Source organism: Carcharhinus amblyrhynchos, unplaced genomic scaffold (assembly GCF_965287045.1).
Source record: "Carcharhinus amblyrhynchos unplaced genomic scaffold, sCarAmb.v2.hapA scaffold_41, whole genome shotgun sequence".
NCBI lineage: Eukaryota > Metazoa > Chordata > Chondrichthyes > Carcharhiniformes > Carcharhinidae > Carcharhinus > Carcharhinus amblyrhynchos.
In genome coordinates this window covers 3,085,851-3,094,337 of record NW_027649782.1, presented here as the reverse complement: position 1 = coordinate 3,094,337, position 8,487 = coordinate 3,085,851, and positions in this window count along the sequence as shown.

Here is an 8,487-nt window from a genome sequence, read left to right as displayed (position 1 = left end):
AAACCTGCTGTGGATGGAACACTGGTGAGTGAATCCCAATCAGGAGTTACACCCATCAGGAATCCTGATTTTTGGCTGATGTCCCGTTCAGTGGGACAGAGGTATATAAGATTATGAAGGGTATAGATAGAGTAAACAGAGGTAAGCTATTTCCTATGTTACAGACACACAGTACGAGGGACCATGGGCTTAAGGTGAGGGGGGGAGAGGTATAACACAGATATTAGAGGGAGGTTTTTCACACAGAGGGTAGTGGGGGTATGGAATGCTCTGCCAAGTAAGGTGGTGGAGGCAAACACGCTAGAGATGTTTAAGAGTAACTTAGACAGGCACATGAGTGGGTCGGAGATGGGTGGATATAGGAGATTGTTTTAAATAAGGTTCATTAGCATTGGGACGTCCCTGGTAAGGTAAATGGATATGGTATGATAATAATGTTTCTTCTCTTTTAATTTACAGGTTTTAAGTGGGTCCGCCTTGTTGTCCAACGAGGGGCATACACGCGATGGGTCGTACTTGGGCTGCTCTTGAACGTTCGAGATTGCTTCATGTCGCTAGTGTGTGCTTAAACTGGACCAGATACTGGGCAAGACGGCAGCTCAGTGACTATCGCTGATTGCTGTGCAGATACATGGATTTGGGCCAGTGTCTGTGGGAGTTTGCGCATTCTCCCCGTGCTTGCGTGGGTTTTCTCCGGGTGCTCCGGTTTCCTCCCACACCCCAAAGATGTGCTGTTAGGCTGATTGGAGGTAATAAATTGTCCCTAAATTAGTTTCCCTCAATGTGGATGGCCATAAAACAATAGATAAGGGTCATGGGTGGAGGGGGGGACTGGTAATGTTAAAAGGGCGGTGCAGGCTCGTTGGGCCGGAGGGCCTGTTTCCCGGGCTGTCTTTGTTCTTTGACATCAGGATTTTCCCTGTCTATCTGGTAAGGCTAGAGAATCCCACCACATTTCTTGGAATGATTACTTCTTTGGGTCAGGCTGCATTCTGATTATTCAGTATGTTTGTGGGTGTATAGCAGTGCATTCTATGTACTGTTTACCCACGCCAGCCCTCCATACAACCATACACATCTATCACTGTCCAATGTACACACACCCATCTCAGCAGCTCATGCACTTAAAATACATTGTACAATTGAAAGACATGCCACACTAAAATTTTGAGAGGATCATCCTATTTCCCTTGGTTGAGGGGTCTAACCCCACAGCTTTAGTGTAAGAGGGACTTATGAACATATAAATTAGGGACAGGTGTAGGCCACTCTGCCCCTCGAGCTTGTTCCACCATTCTGTAAGATCACAGTTGATTTGACTACAATTTCAACCCCACATTCCCGACACCACAACAACCTTTTACCCCCTTTCTTATCAAGAATCTATCAGCTTCCGCTTTCCTTAGAATCGTAGAATCCCATTCGGCCCATCGAGTCTGCACCGACCACGATCCCATCCAGGCCCTATTCCCGAAACCCCACATATTTACCCTGCTAATCCCCCCCGAAACTAGGCCTAATTTAGCATGGCCGAGGCGCACATCTTTGGACGGTGGGAGGAAACCGGAGTACCCGGAGGAAACCCACGAGGACACGGGGAGAATGTGCAAACTCCACACAGGCCTGAGCTGGGAATCGAACCCAGGGCCCATAGAGCTGTGAAGCAGCAGTGCTAACCACTGTGCTACCGTGCGGTCCCCAACAGTAATAGTACAAGTTCTTTGCTTTTGAAGAAATATTAGTTTTCATACCAATAGTTGACGGAGTGAAAATCAGAAGCACGAGAGCTGTTTGATGTGGGATGTTTCGCTGAGCAGGTTATTGGAAATCTCCCACGTCCCTGACAGACTATCACAGCAGATTGATTCATTACCTCGAGCTGTGCGGTCAACTTTTAATCAGCTAATTTGTACACTGCCTGCTGCTTTCATCGCTCTGTGGCCAAAAATAATCCTTGGTTTCAGAGCGTTTAACCAATCTACGATTAGATCAACGCGCATATTAAACAACATGTTACACCTCTCCTCAATTTAACAATGACATTCTATGGAATGAGAATTTGTCAGGGTGGGAAAATATAGCTGAGGCCATGGTTTTGTTGGAGAGTAGCTCAGACACAGCTGCAGTTCCCACACACACTCCTTAACTCGGATTGTTTGTTTCGGTTTCACATTGGGTTCTGGCCGCACTAAATTGTTGACACAATGGGTCGGGCTACCCCTCCTACATCTGGGAAAGGAAAGAATGAGAATTAAAAATAGGATTTGCAAACCAATATAACGGCACTTTCCAACAGTTTGCATCCAACAATTCACTTGGTTACTATTTACTAATTAACTTATGAATTATTTATTAATTAACTTATTTTCATTAGCAATTTTAATCCCGCAAATTGGAAACAAATCCACGCAAATTATTACGTTGTTCAAAGAACAAAGGAAAGTACATCACAAGGACAGGACATTTGGCCCTCCAAGCCTGTGCCGATCATGCTGTCCGAATTAAACTGTTCTGGTTTTACCCGGTCTGGATCCCTCTATTCTCTCTCTCTTCATGTACCCATCCAGATGCTTCTGAAATGTTACTAATGTGCCTGCTTCCAGCACCTCCTCTGGCAGCGCGTTCCAGGCACCCACCACTCTCTGCGTAAAAAAAACTTCCTCCGCACATCTCCCTTAAACTTTCCTCCTCTCACCTTGAACCTGTGTCCTCTTGTAATTGACACTTCCACCCTGGGAAAGACTCTCTGATTAATCACCCTGTTTATGCCTGTCATTATAGTTATTGTAATTATTGTACTCAAAAATATTGTTTGACAAAAATATTGTTTTTCACAATGAATTTAATGTCCTTTACTTGGCTTGATTCTGGTTTAATTAGGTTTATAATTTTTACTGTAAGAATTGAAACAATCATTCCTTATATATTCAGTGTCTCTCAAATGCCTCAGAGTCAAAATTGACATTGATTTCCCCACTCTTTGATAATCGGGAAGCACAGTGGTTCGGTGTTAGCACTGCTGCCTCACAGCACCTAGCACTCAGCTTCATTTCCGGCCTCAGGTCACTGTCTTTGTGGGGTCTGCACATTCTCCCCATGGCTGCGTGGGTTTTCTCCGGATGCTCCAGTTTCCTCCCACAGCCCAAAGACGTGCAGGTCAGATGGATTGGCCATGCTAAACTGATCCTTAGTGTCAAGGGGATTAGCAGGGTAAAAGTGGGGTTGCAGGGATAGGGCCTGCAGGCTCAATGGGCCAAATGGCCTCCTTTACACTGTGGGGATTCTATGTTCCTTTGTGTTGACACATTTAGTTAAAACTTGAAAAGAAACAGTAAACAAAAAATCCCTCCAAGCCTCACCCCCAAAACACTCTACATGGCCCATTGTGCCAACCTATGCCACATCATGTCCTACATCCACCCACTTTTCCCACATGCCAACCTTTGCCCCTGTACCCATAGCAAGAAATTTTAAATACTCCTGGCATTTTTTCCAATTATTTCAAAGGCAGGACATTTAAATTCCTTGACAGTCAGTTTTGTAAGGTCCTCTTGACAGTTCCCTTTAATAGTCTTGACTGCTCCCTAGAGAGGGCAGGGCCTTTATGAATAATCTCAGCTGGTACAGGAATTGAACCCACGATGTTAGCCTCACTCTGCATCGCAAGCCAGCCACCCAACCAACTGAGCTAACCAACCCCCCTGAATGCCACCCTTCCAGCACCAGCCACTGTGACTTCCCAACATGTATAATATGCAAAAAAACCTATTGGAACAATGCTTTTTTTCATCCTCAGATTGTGAGCCAGACCAGGGATGAAGGATCCAGTTGATTTCTTTACTTTTCAGTTCACACATCATGATAAGGAAATAAGGTCCAATTTTAAGTTAAAAAAGAAGAATCATAGAATCCTTACAGTGCAGGAGAGACCATTTGACCCATCAAGCCTGCACCGACAGCAACCCCATCCAGGCCCTATCCCCAAAACCGCCTATATTTACCCTGATAATACACGTATTTTACCTTGATAATCTCCCTGATACTAAGGGTCAATTTAACATGACCAATCCGCCCAACCTACACATCTTTGGACTGTGGAAGGAAACCAGAGCACCCAGAGGGAGCCCACGCAGACATGGGGAGAATGTGCAAACTCCACAAAGATAGAGACCAAAGGCCAGATTTGAACCCAGGACTCTAGCACTGTGAGGCAGCGATGCAAAACCGCTGTGCCGTCCCCATAACTTGCAGTTCGATAGCTTTCACATCTCAATACCTTCGTGGCTTATTTCTTGAAATTGTTGTCACTAATGTAGAGAAACGCAGCCGTTAGTTTGCACAGTGTACCCAATGTACTTTCACAATGTTCAAAGCTGACTCTGTACGTGCGTTTTGTGTGATAGCAGGATGCAGAAATGGTAAATTGTTTCATGATGTTGATTGATGCAAGCGGCTTGGGATAATTTGGCATCTGCTGTTACACAGGAGGGCAAAGTGGCTCCTCTGATCATTGAGATGGATTTATCACTTGGAGTTCCCAGTGTCGCAGAGCTAACATGATTAACGAGTGCTTCACTTGCCAATCCAAGTGTGCTGCAATGAGAAGATGGGCATTTATCTGGTGGGGACAGAGGTCCACATGTCATACTGAGTCACTCACACACCAAGGCAGGACAGCAACAACAACCAAACATAAAAAGCATAACCACAAGTCAACTATTTGTGGACGAAACTCACCTGAGCAGATGGGTAAAACTCTTTCAAAGTCAACTTCCAACACACCAAAGCCTTGCAATCCATATATACCTGGTAGAACGTTAAATGTATCATTGTATTAGCTGATGTGTAGACATTGCATCGTCGCCGTTAATATTTAGCTGCACACCTTGTTGTACACAGCAGTCATTTATCCGGCTGCAAATATCAAAATACTGTCTGCCATAACGGGAAAGGAGGACTGATTCAGAGACAGAAAATTCTAGAAAATCTCAGCAGGTCTGACAGCATCTGTGGAGGGAGAAAAGAGTTAACATAGAACACTACAGCACAAACAGGCCCACAAGTTGCACCGATCACATCTATACCTACTAAGCCATAGACCTATCTATAACCCCCAATCCCATTAGATCCCATATACTCATCCAGAAGTCTTTTAAAAGACCCCAGCGCGTTTGTGTCTACCACCACCGACGGCAGCCGATTCCACTCACTCACCACCCTCTGAGTGAAAAACTTACCCCTGACATCTCCTCTGTACCTACTCCCCAGCACCTTAAACCTGTGCCCTCTCGTAGCGACCATTTCAACCCTGGGAAATAGCCTCTGAGAATCCACCCTATCTATTCCTCTCAACATCTTATAAACCTCTATCAGGTCACCTCTCAACCTTCGTCTCTCCAGGGAGAAGAGTCCCAGCTCCCTCAACCTATCCTCATAAGGCATGCCTCCCAATCCAGGCAACATCCTTGTAAATCTCCTCTGCACCCTCTCAATAGCTTCCACATCCTTCCTGTAGTGAGGCGACCAGAACTGCGCACAAATGGGGTCTGACAAGGGTCTTATAAAGTTGCAGCATTACCTCCCGACTCCTAAACTCAATCCCTCGATTAATGAAGGCCAGTACACCATACGCCTTCTTGACCACATCCTCCACCTGCGAGGCCGATTTAAGAGTCCTGTGGACCTGGACCCCAAGATCCTTCTGCTCTTCAACGCAGCAGAGACTCCTACCCTTGATATTGTATTCCTTCATCCCATTGGTCCTGCCAAAATGTACCACTACACATTTACCTGCGTTGAAGTCCATCTGCCACTTCTCCGCCCAGTCTTGCATCCTATCTATGTCCCGCTGCAAGAGTTTATTGTTTCAAGTCTGGATGACTCTTTGTTAAGCTCAGTGATGCCCTTTACTCAAGTCTGGAGCAAGTGTTAGACACGATTCAGAAAGATTACCGGATGGCAGGCAGTGGATCAAAGAACAAAGAAATTTGCAGCATAAAAACAGTCTTTTTGGCCCTCCAAGCTTGCACTGACCACACTGCCTGACTGAACTAAAATCCCCTATCCTTCCAGGCACCATATCCCTCCATTCCCATCCTATTCATGTATTTGTCAAAACACCCCTTAAAAGTCACTATCATATCTGTTTCCGCTACCTCCCCCAGCAGTGAGTTCCATCGCCCTCTGTGTAAAAAAACTTGCCTTGTGCACCTAAAGGTAACTTGCCTTTAAACCTTGCCCCTCGCACTCCCCTACTGTGGCCACTAGGGGATTTTCACCGTAATTTCATTGCAGTGTTAATGCAAGTCTTGTGACACCAATAAATAAACTTTTATTAACTGAATGGGATTGGCATTAAAGCAGAAAATCATCTTAAACCTGTGCCCCCTAGTAATTGACTATTTCACTCTGGGAAAAAGCTTCTGACTATCCACTCTGTCCATGCCTCTCATAATCTTGTAGACTCCTATCAGGTCGCCCCTCAATCTCCGTTGTTCCAGTGAGAACAAACAAATTTTCTCCAACCTCTCCGCATAGCTAATGCCCTCCATACCAGGCAACATCCTGGTAAATCTTTTCTGTGCCCTCTCCAAAGCCTCCACGTCCTTCTGGTAGTGTGGCGACCAGAATTGAACGCTGTATTCCAAGTGCTGCCTAACTAAGATTCTATCAAGTTGCAAAATGACTTGCCAATTTTTAAACTCAACGCCCCAGCTGATGAAGGCAAGCATGCCGTATGCCTTCTTGACTACGTTCTCCACCTGCGTTGCCACTTTCAGTGATCTGTGCATCTGTACGCCCAGATCCCTCTGCCTATCAATACTTTTAAGGACTTTGCCATTTATTGTATATTTCCCAACTGTATTAGACATTCCAAAATGCGTTACCTCACAACAGTTCTGGGACCCCTGTTATTCAATATATATATTAATATACATTGGAGGTGGAGGGGGGGGCAGCTGCTTACCTCTCCCCATGGCCTATGATGCGCCTGGGGGGTATCCTCTGGAGGGCCTGGACTTAACCTGGCCTGCTTCCTGGCACCTGGGATGTATCCATGACACCCTTTCCGTCCTACTGTTCTGAGATACTCCGGTGTCAGGAAGAGGGGAGTCAGAATGTGTAGCCATAGCAACAGTCTCCTGGCAGGAAGGCCCCGACAAGGGCTTGGGCCTTTCCTCCTCCCTTGGGGCTCCTGTGGGCCCCTGGGTCACTTCATGGGATGGCAGTGAGCTCCAGAATCTCTGGCGTCACATGGCAACTGCCAGTCCTGGAGGACCACCTGCATCCTACCCATGGTGGTCAAGCCCTCAGCGGTGGCCAACTGAATCGGGGGGGGCTGTCTATGGCCACAGCAAGTGTCCTCTGAGACTGGGCCATGCTCCTTAGCCATGGTCCTCTGAGACTGGGCCATGCTCCTTAGCCATGGTCCTCTGAGACTGGGCCATGCTCCTTAGCCATGCTCCTCTGAGACTGGGCCATGCTCCTTAGCCATGGTCCTCTGAGACTGGGCCATGCTCCTTAGCCATGGTCCTCTGAGACTGGGCCACGTTCTCAAGGGCTGCTGCCGTACCCGCTGTGTCTCAGTACTGTCCCGCTGGGTCTCAGGCAAACTCTGCAGCTCCTCAGCCATGGACCACAGAACCTCAAGAAGCCTGTTGAGTCCCTCAGCTGTGGCCCACTGTGACTCAGCCGTGGCCTTCTGGGACTCCACTGTGGCCCTCTATGATTTGGCCATCATTTGGAGCCTGCCACTCTTGAGGATCCCCTGCCCCAGGCTTTCCACGATGGATGCCACCCTTGCAGCGTTGGCCCGGGAACCACGCAAGACAGGCCGTCTGAAAGTTTTGGGACTTCTCCCAACAGCAACACAAGATCCAGTGTGGCCGTCAGCCCCTCCTGCGTTCCCTGGCTCTGTTTCTTCATCTCCAGCAACTGAGGGGGAAGTGATCTCAGAGGCCCAGCGTGTAGCCTGGGGCCAGCTGAGCCCTCACCTCCGGCAGGCCCCCACGTGCCCGAGGCCTCGGACGTCCCTCCATCTGATGCACATTATCCAATGTGTCGTGCCCACCAGAGATTGACCCAGAAGCCTCACCACTAACTGGACCCACCAGTGTGAGAGTATCTGGGGTGGTGAGGGGGCAGTTGACGCCAGAAGGGTGCCACCCTCGGAGGTCGCTCCACCCATATTGTCCGAGGAGCCTTTGGAGCTCAGAATGAGGTGGAGATGCCGGCGTTGGACTGGGGTAAACACAGTAAGGAGTCTCTCAACACCAGGTTCGAGTCCAACTAGTTTATTTGATAGTAAACTCACAAGCTTTTGGAAACGCAGTTCCTCTGTTCCTGATGAAGGAACAGTGTTCCGAAAGCTTGTGAGTTGACTATCAAATAAACCAGTTGGACTTTAACCTGGTGTTGAGAGACTCCTTACAGTCTCAGAATGAGCAGAAGCTGGAGTCGGAGCCTCGATTCCAGGTGGCCTGCTGC